This window comes from Phascolarctos cinereus, unplaced genomic scaffold (assembly GCF_003287225.1).
Source record: "Phascolarctos cinereus isolate Bilbo 61053 unplaced genomic scaffold, phaCin_HiC Scaffold_5;HRSCAF=322, whole genome shotgun sequence".
In the NCBI taxonomy this organism is placed as follows: Eukaryota; Metazoa; Chordata; class Mammalia; order Diprotodontia; family Phascolarctidae; genus Phascolarctos; species Phascolarctos cinereus.
Genome location: NW_027555958.1, coordinates 280441568 through 280457193, shown reverse-complemented (window position 1 = coordinate 280457193; position 15626 = coordinate 280441568).

Genomic DNA, 15626 nt, shown 5'->3' with positions numbered 1-15626 from the left:
TGATATTCTGAGATTATTTTTCCATCTATTCTACATTAAAAAAAATTATGTGCCCCTAGTCAATCAATCAATGAACATTAACTAAGTGCTTACTACTTGCCACTTTGCTAAGTGTTGGATATACAAAAAGGAGAGGCAAAAGATAGTCCCTACCTTCAAGGGGTTTATAATGTGCTGGGGGCTGGAAGACAACAAACAAATATGTGCAAATAAGTTATATATAGGATGGATAAGAAATAATTAAAAGAAGGAAAGCATTAGAATTAAGAGGGGTTAGGAAAGGCTTCCTATATCAAGTGAGATTTTATTTGGGACTCTAGGTCCGTAGGCTGAACAGAGAAGAGAGAAGCCTGGGGGACAGTCAGAGAAAATTCCAGGGATGGTAAAATAGAGCCTCTTGTATGTGGAACAGCCAGGATGCCAGTCTCAGTAGATAAAAAAAGGTACCTGTTGTAGTAAGCTATAGGAAAACTGGAAAGGTAGGAGGGGCCAAGGAACTTATTCACATAGTGTCTCACCATTAGAATGTGACCTCTTTGAGAGTTTTTGCTTTTCTTTGTATCCCTATCATTTAGCACAGTTACTGCCGTATAGTGATTGCTTAATAAAAATATAATTGGTTTCACATATGTGATGTCATAGGCAAGTAGAAGCTACATCCCATAAGTCCTCAGCTATAAAAAGCACAAAGGGCATAGAAGTTTACAGTATGAGGTATAGAAGTTTCCAGAAAAAGACAGGATAAAGAGTTAGGCAAGAGGAGTGGCAAATTCAGAGCAGTCCTCTCCCAGCTCCCAAACCCAAATAGAGAGGTTCTTTTTAGGCTTTTCATGCCAGTCTACTCCATTATTTGTCAATTGTATGGTATTCTCCACCAAGTCAAAATTAATGAACTAGAAAACAGATCATTGTTAGGAGTATTTGAAAAGGTATGAGGTAATTATGACAAAATATTCCAAGTAGATCATCACTGAGTTTATTACAATATTTCTATTTTCCTTATCACTGGCTTGATGCTCAGCTTAAACTAAAATAGTCCTGGGAAAAAGCATGCTTCAGGTCCTACTAATTACTGTGTTTACCCCAGACATTTAAAGACAGTATGACAATTCAAAATGGGATTTTGTGGAGAAAAGGCCACTAAAGTAAGCAAAGCTTCTATTCCCAAACATAAATACCAATCAACTTCTATCTTACCATCTACCTCTCATAAATCTTTTCACAACCAGTACCCCTGGCTTTTGCTCTTTCCAACATTTTTTTTTCACATCCTCTCTTAAAATGGTGCATATAAGTTGCTTGTGTTGCTAACTTGGGCAAAGAAAACTCTCTCTATGGCTTTTTCTTTCCATATACCTCCTCCTTATAAATAAAATAAAATAAAGTATATATTTTGTGTGTGAAATAGTACAAAGATAAAAAATTAGATATATATGTAAATATATATATATGTATATGTATATATATATATATGTATATATATATATTTCCCCAATTACATGTTAAAATAATTTTTATATATTTTTAAAGTTTTGATTTCCAAATTCTATTCCTCCCTTTCCTCTTCCTTCCCTGAGATAGTAAGCAATCAGATACAGATTATACATGTGCAATCATGTAAAAGATTTCCATATTAGTCTTTTTATATAAGAAGACTCAAATAAAAGAAAAAGAATGAAAGAAAGAAAGTGATAATAGCTTGCTTTAGTCTGTATTCAAACAGTATTCAGTTCTTTCTCTGGAGGTAGAAAGTATGCTTCACCATTGGTTCTTTGGGATTGTTTTGAATCATTGTATTGATGATTTGTTCACAGTTCTTCATTGTGCAATATTGCTGCTACTGTGTACAACATTCTGCTGGTTCTGTTCACTTTACTTTGCATCAGTTCATGTAAGTCTTTCCAGGTTTTTCTGAAATCCACCTGCTCATCATTTCTTATAGCACAACAATATTCCATTACAATCATATACCACAACTTCTTCAGCCATTTCCCAGTTGATGGTCATCCCTTCAACTTCCAATTCTTAGCCACCACAAAAAGAGCTGCTATAAATATTTTGGTACGAATAAGTCATTTTCCTTTTTTATTATGTGTTTGGGATATATAACATTTTTGAAGCAGTTTTCCTCATGGAGCTTATAGTCTGCAAGGTCAGGAAAGAAATTTAAGACCATCGGTAACCAAAAGAATGTTATATACAATAACAGCAATATTGTTTTAAGAACAACTTTGAACAAATAAGCCATTTAGACTATTATAAATGCCCAAATAAACTACAAAGGACATGTGAAGGAAGACACTATCTGTATCCAAAGAACTGATAAATAGAAGTATGTATAAAATGATGTTGAATATATTTTTAGACACACTTGTGTCTAATGGCAGCCATCTCTAGGGTGGGGGAAAGGAGAAAAAAGAAACACATAACTTTATTATAAATTTAAAATCAATAGCAAGTTATATATAATAGATTTGTAGTTTCACATACAATCATCTTTTTTTAATTATACCATGTTATGGAAATGCTTGTTTTATTCCACAAATTTAAAAAAAATAAATTTTAAAAATTTTAAAAAGAAAATAAAAAAAGACCATAGGTATTTTACAATTGCTAGAAAATATATAATCTCTAATGTTCACAAATATGTCAAATTAATATACTAACAAAACAGTTTTCTGTATGAATTCATGGACTTTTTTTGCCTGCATTATTTATTTTTCCTCTTTGGTATTTTTGGGATTATTCAACATCTCCATATGAAATACCAGCCATACTTTCAGGGGTGGGAAGCCTGCAGCTTTGAGGCCACATGTGGCCCTCTAAGTCCTCGGGTGTGGCCTTTTGACTGAATCCAAACTTCACAGAATAAATTTTCCCATCCCTGCTTTTGGATCCTCTCACATCAGTTTATGCTCAATTAGCTCAATTGCATTCATGAATATGGACCTATAATGGCCATCCAAGGAAGCATGATCATGAGCTCACAGAATATTCCAGCGACACTAGCAACATGTGTAATTTAGGGATGACAGGCCTTGCACTTTGAACTAGCAATAATTCACCCTATTGACTACTGAGTAGAAAGAGTTGTTGACTCTGTAGCTTTAAGAGAGTAAACTGCCCTCTGCCCTCTCTTCTTTTCAGGTTTGTGTCACAATTGTGTCAGGATCATCAATCATTGTCAGGATCACTGGAGGGATGGGGAGAGGGACCATTGCCCTTTGCTGCTGTTGGCTATTTGGTAGCTATGAGTACACAGAATCAAAGCTCATGTTTTGTCTAGGCAAAACTGCCTGCACCAGCTGCCTCTTTCGTGTTTATTTACTGAGTATAGTTGATTGAACAGCAATCTCAAGATGGGTATGTTTAGCATTGCAATCCAGGGCAGCTAGGTAGTACAGTGGATAGAGTGCTGGGCTTGAGGAGAGGAAGACTCCTCTTCCTGAGATAAAATCTAGCCTGACACATACTAGTTGTTTGACGCTGGGCAAGTCACTTAACATTGTTTGTCTCAGCTTCCTCATTTATTAAATGAGCTGGAGAAGGAAATAGCAAACCACTATAGAATCTGAAAAAAAAAAACCAAACTCAAGTAAGGTCACAAAGTATCAGACATGACTGAAAAAAGACTGAACAATGACCACCTTATCCAGTGTTCCTGAGTCCTCAGCTAGAGCAGGCAGTGCCTTCTCTAAATCCACTATAGCATTTCTCAGAGGAGAATATGACTACTGTCCAGAGAATGAATCCAACCCCTGGCCTAGCTTAACAGAACCTAGAAGGAACTCTTCATACAATACAGTAAAGTGAAATGTAAAACGACATCAGCAGTTCTATAGCTGCCCTATACCTGAACTAGGGTTTACACTTAGTATCTTTCTTTTTTTCCCCCTTGAGGAAACCCTAGATATGAAACAAAACCTAAGCTTTAAATAATTTCTCGTGGGCTTAGGAGTGAGCCCATAAAAAAATCAAATACACAATGAGGCAAAAGAGCTCTCTTTGAAGGTCAAGTTCCCACAGGATTGAACCTGGTGTGCTTCTCATGTATGGATCCAGAGCTAAGGACTCCTTGATGGAGATTAAGAGGATAAAATAGCCCAGGCCCTACAGGACACCAAGTATCACTTTCATTTTATCATTATGTTTTACTTTTATTTATTTTTAAATATGTTTTATTTTCCAAAATACATTTTAAAGCAATTTTTTTAAAATTTTGAGTTCCAAATTCTATTCCTCCATTCCTTCCTCCCCTCCCCTCTTTCTGTTTCACCATTTCATCCAGACCAAAAGTGCACGGGCTACTAATCCTATTTCCACAGGCAAGAGAGCTTTTACCTGCTCTGTTTCCCAACTGAGCTAGTTCAAACCTTGTTAGGCACCTTGGTGGTCTCACATTCCTAGGCACTCATTGTATTGATGCTGAGCTTAAAATGGACACCTGATTGCGATAGCATACTTCAGCTCAGGACACTAGAGCTCAAGAAATGTTGTGGCCTCAGCCTGCCTAGTAATTGGGATTGCAGGTGTGTCATTTCTCGCAGCAGCTGTTATTGTTAGATTTACGTAGAACCTCAGTTGGTAGGGAAGGGAGAACCACAAGAGATTTTTACTAGGCATGTCATTTTTTCTAAGTCTTTCTTGGGCATTTCTAGGAAAGCTTACATTAAATCAATAGTTCAGTTGTTTATTTTTTTTTTCATCTAAGTTTCTAGAAGTTCAAATTTTTATCTGTGGGAACCCAGAGCTACAATAATAGCATGGTCAAGTGTTCCTGATCTCCCTTAATGCTAATGCAGGAATGATTATCATGAATTTGTTCAGCATATATTTTGTCTATACATAGTTTTGTTCATGTTATCTCTCCATCAGATTATGAGTTCTGCAAGAGCCAAGACTGTCTGTTCTCTTTCTTTGTTTCTTTCATATTTAGCTCGGTGCCTGGCACACACAAGGCATTTAGTAAATGCTTATTGATTAACTAACTTTGCATCTTGCTAAGCACTTTCCTCCAACAATACCCAAAGGAGGTGGAATACAATTACCTCTCTTTTATGGATGAGGATAGTGGGGCTGAAAAGTTATGTAACTTATACAAAGTCACTCAACCCAGGTGAAAGGGTTATTTCCATTCTTAAATTTTCACAAATCATCTTATCTCGATTTCCCTTTCCTGTTCTCTCTTCCTCCCCCTACCATGCATCGTATCCAACCTTGTATTATATAAATCTGTATACATATTATATCCCCTCCCTCACTTTTCTTAAAAACAAGAACTGTGTATTTTTAAAAAATCTTTGTATCTTCAATAGCCAGCAGTACTACCCTCATTAAAAAAAAAACTGTATCTTTTTTTCAATCATTATCATTTCAGAATATATGCTTCTCTCTTCCCCTATCCAGTGAGAAATTCTTTGCAACATAAAGAAGGGGGAGGGGAGTGGCAGTTTAGCAATCCAGTGAATAGGTCAATCAAGCCTGACATATATACAATATTGCACACCTTTAGGTCCCCCCTCTCTACAAAAAGGGAAAGATGGTGAATTTTATCAACTTTCTCCCAGATCCTCATTATAATTATAAAACATTATCTTTTTTCCTTTTGGTTTATATTATTGTAATCACTATATATATATATATATATATATATATATATATTACCCAGTTCTTCCCATGCTTCTCTGAATTCATACTAATTGAAAAATGTAGGGTATATTAATATTCTATTACATTCATCATAGTTTGTTTACCACTCCTCAATCAATTAACATATGCTTTGTTTTCAGATCTTTGTTATTCCCTTTCCCTCACATACACACAGAGAAAAACAAGGAATGGCATGAATATTTTTATTTATTTGGAATTTTTTGGTCTTTAAACTCCTTCTGTTACATGCCTAGAAGCAAGATTTATGGGTCAAAAGATGTGAACATCTTCATAACATTTTTAGCATAATTGTAAATTTTTTTTCAGAATAATGGAAGTAATTCACAGCTCCATTAGTAGTGTATTACTGTTTATGTCTTTCTGAATCTCCTCCATTGTTGACTATTCACAACCTTTGTCTTCTTTCTCAATTTTCTCACTGTGTAGTGAAACCTTGAGTTCATTTTGATTTGCATTTCTCCTTTTATTAGTGATTTATTTTTTCATATGATTGTTAAAAGTTTACAATTCTCCTTTTTGAGAAATGTTTGTTCTTAAGCTTTGACAATGCATCTACTAAGAATTAGGTGTTACATTTGTGTTAGTTCTCAGTACAATTTGAAAATTAGATCCTTATCAGAAGCATTAAATGTGAAATATTTTTCCAGTTCCATTAATTTTCTTCATGTAAAAAACTTCAATTTCATGCAATTGACATCATCTATTTTATCCTTGGTGATCACATTTAGCTTGCATTGGGTTAAGAATTTCCCCCCAGTAATTACTAGGAAAAGGAATGACTCATTCTCTTCTAATTTTCTAATGGCATGACTTTATATTCAGTTCAGAAAACCTCAAGCTAATTTTCTTTGTTATTATAACCTATTTAATGTGTCCTAAGTTCACTAGAAAGTCTATGTAATGCTGATTTGACAATATGAGGAGAGTGATTCCACTTTCTATGTGCCAAAAAATGTGCTAAGTGCTTTTCTTTATTTACAAGTATTATTTCATTTGATCCTCACAACAGCCTTGGGAGGTAAGCACTATTATTACCCCATTTTACAACTGAGGAAACAAAGGCTGACAGAGGTTAAGTGACTTCCCAGGGTGACATAGTCTAAGTCTAGATGTGAACACAAGTGTTCCTGACTCCAGTCCCAGTGTCCAGTGTCCAGTCCCACTATGTCACTAGCTACTTCTGACTTTGGAATTATATGTTCTAGATTCAAATGCCAGCACTGCCACTTACTCCCTCTGTGATCTTGGAAAGCTCAATTAACTTATTTGAGACTCATTTTCCTCATTAAAAAAATGAAGGAAGAGGGCAGCTACATGGCTAAGTGGATAGAGCACTAGTCCTGAAGTCAGGAGGACCTCAGTTCAAATCCAGCTTCAGATCAAACACTTGACACTAACACTAGCTGTGAGACCCTGGGCAAGTCACTTAACCCCAATTGCCATACATATATATATATGTATATATATGTATATATATGTGTGTGTGTGTGTGTGTGTGTGTGTGTGTGTCTATCTATCTATCTATCTATCTATCTATCTATCTATCTATCTATATACATACATATACATACACACACACACATATATATATACGCTAAAAATTCAAAATTTCGTTAAACAATTTTTTTTTAAATGAAGGAAGGGTCTAAATTATTTATCAATTCCCCTCTGGCTATAAATCTACGATCCTGGGTTACTTCAGGTCTCTGATGACTTCCTAATTTGTGAAGAGGAAATTATAATACTCATCCTACTTCGCGAAGAGGAAATTATAATACTCATCCTACTTCGCAGAGTTCTTTTAGGGGAAATGACTTATAAATAGAAGTTATTGTCCAACAATTTATTTTCTACCTTGCTGTCTGGATGAGAAGAGTGAAGGATAATTTCCCTTTTGAGTCTAGATCCAAGGAGTGAGGGTGAAGGTAAATGAAAACAAAATAGGCTTATCTCCCTTCCACTGAGAAGTTCAATTATGTAGGAAGAGATACCTATCAAGAGAACCAATCTTGCAGAGAGGTCAAGAACTATAAGAATTGAGAAAGGGCCACTGTATTTGGCAGTAAAGGGATCACAAGTGACTTTGGAGAGATTGGTTTCTGGCAAATAATGAGCCAGAAGATTTAGAAAAGAGTGAGGAGAAGAAGTAGAAGCATCATCTGTAAATAACTTTCTCAAGAAGTTTAGATAAGGGGAGAAGATATGGTATGATAGCTAACAAGGTGATAGGTTTGAGTGAGGTTTTTTTTTAAGGATGGTGAACACATATAATGAGCAGCTGGGTGGCAGAGTGGATAAAGTGCTGATCCTGGAGTCAGGAAGAACTGGGTTCAAATCTGGCTTAGACACTGACTAGCTATGTGACCCCTAGCAAGTCACTTAACTCTGTTTGCCTCGGTTTATTCATCTGTAGAATGAGCTGGAAAAAGAAATGACAAAACACTTCAGTATCTTTGCCAAGAAAATTCCAAAAGGAGTAACAAAGAGTCAAACATGACTGTACACAACTGAACAACGATGAAGACATATGGTCATTTACTGGAAGCAAGAAAGGAACCAGTAGATTGAGAGAAAATGAAAATTAGAGAGAAATGGTTATGATAAAGGGGATAATCTATTGGAGAAGATGGTAAAGATGGGACCAAGGATGCACATTGCTATAAAAGTATACAATGTTCTCTTGGTTATGCTCATTTAACTCTTCATTGTTTCATGCAAGTCTATCCTTATTTTTCTAAGATCTTAAAGCTTATCATTTCCTATAGCACAATAGTATTTCATCATAATCATATACCATGACTTGTTTAGCCATTCCCCAATCAGCAGGCATCCTCATAATTTCCAGTTCTTTGCTACCACAAAGAGAGATGCTATAAATATTTTAGAACGTGTAGGTTCTTTTCCTTTTTTTCCGTAATAATTTCTGGAAACAGACTTAGTAGTGGTATTGCTGGGTCAAAGAGTATAGGCAGTTTAATAACTCTGGGCATAATTCCAGATTACTCTCTAAAATGGTTGGCTCAGTTCACAGTTACACCAACAGTAAGAAAAATCATTCTTCTATGTTGGTGTCAATGAATTTTGAAATAACAGAGTAAAAAATATCAGCACATTAACAGACCATGGGGCTTTTAACAACTGGATTAAGTTTTTGCCAGTATATTCCAAGTGCATCATTCTGGTGAATGAGGGTTATAGATAAAGGAATGTACTATTTTCAGAAGAAATTGATTAAATAACCTCCATGACTGACAAATCTTACTTGTCCCTGGATCCTGGAGCTTCAGTAGGTACACCTGGAAAACACAAATTAACCTTTGCCATTTTTTTTGTTTGTTTGTTTTGCCCACTTTCAGCAATGGACTTAAAATGCACTCTGTGTCTTTAGAAGGTGCTACAATGGCCAAATAGAGCCCAGAACCTTTCACAGGTTATGCAAATGAGAGGCAATACAGATGACTGTCAAGTTAATACTCAAGGGTTGGAAAGGATATTTTGCTGTCTCTTTCACTTTGGGTGGAACAGGAAGCAGAGATTTCCTGCTCTAAGGCTTGTAGTTCCCTTAGTGTGTATGGGGGGGGGGGGCAGGAAGGGAAAGCTAAAATCCAGAAAAAATGATGGTAAATTATTTTAATAAATTCAATGGAGTGATGATCCAAACTGGAGGGTATTCACATAGGGGAAGTTTTCCCAAAGATCACAAAAAGCAAAATGTTCTCTATAGTGAGGTTTTGAGGGTCCACAGCCCCAAAGAAACCTCTCAAGAGAAGGTCAAGATGGAGTAGCTTCAAATCAAGTCAGCTATGTTGGAATCAGTGCATCACTTGTTTAAGATGAGTGGATTATAGTGAGATGTACATGCAATTGGGCCCATGAATATGGTAGTATTAGATAAAGGGTGGGGATGGTGTAAAGAGGAATTTTATTTCTTCTAAATCTTTGTGTTTGTTTTGGCAACAATTAAAAATCAGCAATGCCTTAAGCTTATATTCTACCCAAAGAGTAAAAATAGTCAAGTATGTAATTTTCAAACAAAAATAAAAATGAGATGCAGTCACTTTTTAAAATCTAGGTTTCTTGGACCTTTAAAGGGATGCTGAGAATGTGTTTTACTGTCATCTTATGGTATGCAAAATTCTGTGCCAAACTTGCAAAGTAGGAGCACAGTTTTATATATATATATATATATATATATATATATATATATGTGTGTGTGTGTATATATATGTATATATATGTATGTATATATATACATATATATGTATGTGTATATATATATGTATGTATGTATATACATATATACACACACACATATATACATACACACATACATATATATACATATATACATATATATGTGTGTGTATATATATGTATACACACACACATTTATTTATTTATGGGAAAAAGATTAGCTTTAGAGATTATTGGTACAATTTCCTTTTTCTTGTTTATTTTGCAGACAGGTAAATTAAGGCAGAAACAGTTTATGTGAGCAGTTTATGTCAAGAGACATTATAGCATGTTGGAGTAAGTGGTTTAAGTCAAAAGATTTACAAGGATTAAGAAGACATAAGATATCTGCTACACACACATACACACATACACACACAAATTTAAAAAAAAACCTGAAAAATAATTAAAAGAGGTAACTGCAGCTTCATTGGTCTTGCTGAAAAACATTATTTCAAGCCAAGGCAACACATTTGTTTAGCACTTTCCATGTGGGTAGGGACTGTACTAAGCACTGGGAACAAAAAACAAGGCAAAAAAATTGAAAACAAAAATACTGTTCCTGCTTTCAAGAAACTCAGTCTAACATGGGAGACAACATGCAAACAATTATGTATATAAAAGAGATTATCTTGTAGATGGTGAAACCTTAGCTGAGACTTGATGAAAAGCTAAGAACAGGCATGGAGGACAACCAAAATATGTGGGGAAGGTGGATAGTGATGGTGGTGGGAAATCAAACAAATAAAAACCTGGGGTTGGGAGATGGAGTACTTTTTGCCAAGAAAATGAAGAAGGCCCATGTGAATCAGGAGAATATATGGAGGATAGAAAGGTAATAAAGTCAGAATACTGGAAAGGAAGGAAGGGGCAAAGCTATGAAGGGATTTGAAAGCCATTGGGTTTTATATTTGATCTGGGAGGTTATTGGGTAATTGGTGGGGTGTTTTGTTTTTGTTTTTAAAGAAATGGAGGTGACATGGTTAGACTTTTGCTTTAGGCAGATCACTTTGATAAGGAGTAGAAGATAGATTGGAATGGGGAGACACTTGAAGCAGGAAGATCAACTGCACACAACTGCCAATAGCTCACATGTGAGGTGATATGTGCCTGCACCCAAGGGGTTGCAGTGTCAGAGGAGAGAAGATGACATATCTGAGAGATATTATGAAGTTATAAATAACAAGACATGGCAGCATATGGGATATAGGAAGGGAAAGAGAGTAAAAACTCAGAGATGATACATGGTTTTTAAGCCTTGGAACTGGGAAAATGGTGGTTTCCTCAGTAGTAAGAGAGAAGTTAGGAAGAGACGTGGGTCTGGGGACAAAAGATAATTAATTCAGTTTTAGACTTCTTGAGTTTAAAATAGTTTTGATATATCCAATACCTAATAGGAAGAGATGTGAGACTAGAGGTCATGGTTGGAAAAATAGATCTGAAAACCATCTGCAGAGAAATAATAGTTGAATCTCCTCATTTCTCACCTGGCAGCATTACTTTGAGACTTCTATAACTGACTTTTCACCAAGTTCCCAGGAGGCTCATTATTGGGATAACCTAATCATCCTGTAAGGTCTCATCAGCTTTGACCACCTCATCACTACCCTCATCTTCTCTAATTTAGAAGGTAAGGACATGAACTCCATTTAAGAAGAGGGTTGAGCTCAGTTCTCACCTAGCTGCATTACTTTGGTGTTTCTATCAATTCTCTGAAATTTGATATTTCTCTCCATCATATCCCCAAGACATGCATACAGAAAGAAGTAGTTCAAGTAATAAAATACACAGTAAGGAACACGCTAGACCTGTCAGCTATTTCTAAAAACAAGAAAAGCTCTTGGAATACAATAGACCAAAAGGCAAATGATATGGGCTTACAACCAAGAAAACCTACCCTGCAAAGCTGGATATAATCCTATAGTTGAAAAAAAAATACATCCTTAATGGTGAAAAGATGAGAGTTCAGTAGGAACTTTTAATTACAAACACATGAATCCAGAAGAACCTAGAAAGACAAATGTATTTGAGTAATTAGAAGAAATTATATGATGAGATAGTGTTAATGTTTTAAGAAGAGGAAAAGAAAGAAGTATCCCATCAGAAACATAGTGTATTCAAAGTGTATTGAGAATTAAGTAAGAGGAGAAAAAAATGTTCAGGAGTATGTGAATTGATTCTATTCTGAGTGTTTGAAAAGGGGAAAGAAAAGGCAGGGTAAAGCAAATACATGGGTGTAGAAAGGAAAAAAAAAAGGGGTGGGACTTGTTATTTCTCATTAAAGTGTGTGAGAAAAGTATACAACCATGGATTAAAAAAAAGAGTGAGAATCAGATGACCCTCTTTCTTATAAAGTGGACAAAGGAAGGTTAAACACACACACACAAGTATAGAACTGCATCAAGCTCAATTGGGAAATAAGGGAAGACAGGATTCAGGAGGACTTAAAAAGTACAATAATAGTAGGAAGGGAATAGTCACAAGAAAAACAAATTTCCTGATCCTGAAAAATGAGAGGGAGGGTAGCTGGGGGTGGGGGTGGGATGATAAAAGCAAAGAATTAAAATATAGAGGGTACTTTAGCTTGCTTCTTAGACACAATTGAGGAATGTTGGAACAAATTGTGGTATACAAATGTAATAGAATATTATTTTTATAAGAAACTATGAAGAACGCAACTGAAGAGAATCTTGATGCAGAGTTATATGAACAAAACCAAGAGAATGATTTCACCTGCTAGGAGCCATTTTCCTATAAGTGGTGGAACTTGATAATATGACTGGGTCCTTTGCTGCTATCTTGTCTGCCATATTTGATGATCACTTAGGGGTGTGTTGACAAGAGCTCTCTCCAGTACTATATTATCCATCTATTCTTCTAGACAATTTGAATCATATAGTGATGGGCAAAGGCCATGTCTCTTGTGATCAGGAGACTGGAACCTAACCTGAAATGGTTACAATTTTGGTCTTGAGAGGGATCTTAGATTGTGGCAGAGTTGGACTTTACCGTTCTGGGCCCCTCTGTTCTGTCCATTTTATGGTGCTGAAAGTAACTAAATAACCCACTCCAGGAATGTTACTTTTGACTTGGATTTTAGCTGAGAACTTGAGCAAATATCCAATAAAGTTCTTATTCATCAAAAAAAAAGATAGTGAAATTATAAAGAAAACTCCAAAAGACTTAAGAACTCTGATGAATGCAATGACTAATCATGTCTACACAGAAGACCCATAATGAAGGATTTTACAAGATGCAGTGACATACATTTTTGGACATGGCCCTTGTGTAGATTCATTTGGCTTAATCATGCTTATTTGTTACAAGGTTAGATGCTAATTTGCTCTCTCTCTCTATCTCTCTATCACACAGGGGTATCAGGAGATTTGCAAGGATGGTGCCAAAAATAAAAGGGCCATTTTTTTTTTCAAATGCAGAAAAGAAAACAAAAGGAAGCTCAGAAGGAAGCATAGAAAACTAGGGTAGTTTTAGAAATTAATACATAAAATGTATAGCATACTCTGAAAAATCAAGTGGTAAGAAATGGAGGAAGTTTCAAATAGAATTATTTTGTTTTGTGATTTGTCATACATATGGAAATCTTTTTCTTTTTTTTCCAGTGTTTAAGCTCAGAAAAAAAGAGATTAAAATTATGAATGTAGGGAAACAAGAGAAGACAAATAAATTGATAAAAAGCTAAATAAATAGAACCAGATATATATATATATATGTATATATGTATACATATACATATATACATACACACACACACACACACACACACATATATATGTATGTATATATATATATATATATATATGTACTAAATGTCTAAAACAACGTAAATTTTAAAAAAAACAGCTATAGTAAATCAATCAGAAAAGAATGCTATGAACTTATGACCAATCTTGGCTTCAAAGAGTTAGAAATGTGCTTTCTTTTTTTTTTGCAAAGGTGGCACATGTAACATTGGATTAATTTTGCTGAATTTTTTCTCCCTTTTTGCCTTTTGTCATAACTAACAAATAAATGAGAAAAAGGATTAATTGCTTAGTATGTGTCAATAACATAACAGTATCTAAAGTTTTGTAGCATATTAAATTTTGTGAATTACTTTACATATAGTGTCTCATTTGATCCTCACAACAACCTTATGAGTTCAGTGCTATTAATGTCCTCACTTTTTATATAAGAAAACTGAAGAAGATACAGGTTAAGTGACTTTCCCAGGGTCACACAGCTATTGTTGTTATTCATCCTTCATTTTTGAAGAGGACCAATGACATCATGGGTGATGGCTTGACGTACTTGTGGATTTTATTTAAGCAAGGCAGAATTGTGCAAAGTCGTCAGCCTCACTCTCTTCTTGAGTAGTCAAAGTAATGTGTGTCCTAGACAGGATTTGAACTCAGATCTTCCTGACTCCAAGTCCAACATGCATTCTAGTCCAATGTATGCTACCTAGCAGACTAAGGGAGAGTTCTTTGGAAGGGAAAGGGAGAGGAAATGTGTGTAATGTAAAAAACAAATTATAGTGATATAGATATGGATATTTTAGTATAGATATTGATATCTTTCTAGACCTATAGATATCATTATCTATATCAATAGACTGATACAGATACATATAGATCTATATAGATGGGCAGAGATAGAGAAAGATAGATAGGTGATAGATACATAGATATAGAAGCAGAAAGTATGGGTCATTTGGCTCTCATTTCAAAAGGAAAAATTTTAAAAAACCCTGAAATTTATTACAGATCCCTTTTCCAAATAACATCAATATCTCTTACAAATTAAAGAGACCTCTGAGTGAAGGTTGTGAGGTCACAGCCTTGTGGCTTCCTGTTTGCAAGGACTGAGAGTTAAATCTAATTAGACTCAGGAGGAAAGGTTGTCCAGGGAATACATTTGGAAATATGTGAATGTGCATTGAGGATACAAAGGCAGCTTAAAAAGACTTGGTAATATTGTGCCATGTGATATCTGTGTTTTTCTACCTCAGCATTATAGAATACCTGAAAATCCAACAAAGTAGCTAGATTAAAGGATATTTCTGCTACGTACCTCAAACACACATGAGATCATCACCCCAAAGGTAACACTACCTTTTCATTGTGCAGAATAAACAAACCTGCCAAACGATTAGAGTCACTCAGGTAACAGAGGGAATATAGGTGTGAGCACTGGCTTCAGTACATCATTTACTTCCTGTTGTGAGGTTTATAATTTGGAGGCATTTACTGGAATTTGGGTATTCAAAGTGCTCTGGATTCAAGTGGATAGGGCCCAGAAAGTGTTGTGTAATCTATTTAAGTCATTCCATTTTATAAAGCAAATTATCCCAATTCATAAATTCCTGTTAAACAGTTTAAGGACACAAGATCCTGTTTAGGATGAATAGGGGTTAGAGAAGAGAGAAGATAAAAGGCAGAACAGTGGGTGTAGGAAGAGGAAAACCTGGCTGAGAATCCAGTTGTATTATAATTCTACCTCTGTCACTAACTAGTAAATACATCCCCTCTCAGATCCTTGGTTTCTTCATTTGTAAAATAAAAGCTCCAGTTCCAGAGACCTTCCCAGCTTTTAGTTCTTCTGTGTTTTCTAAGAGTTCAAGGAGCTCCAAGTTCCACTTAAGTCAAATAGGCTTTGAAGCCTCCATGATCTCCAAGGTATTTAAAAGCTTGAGACAGGTGGGAACTTATCTAGGGAGAGGGAAA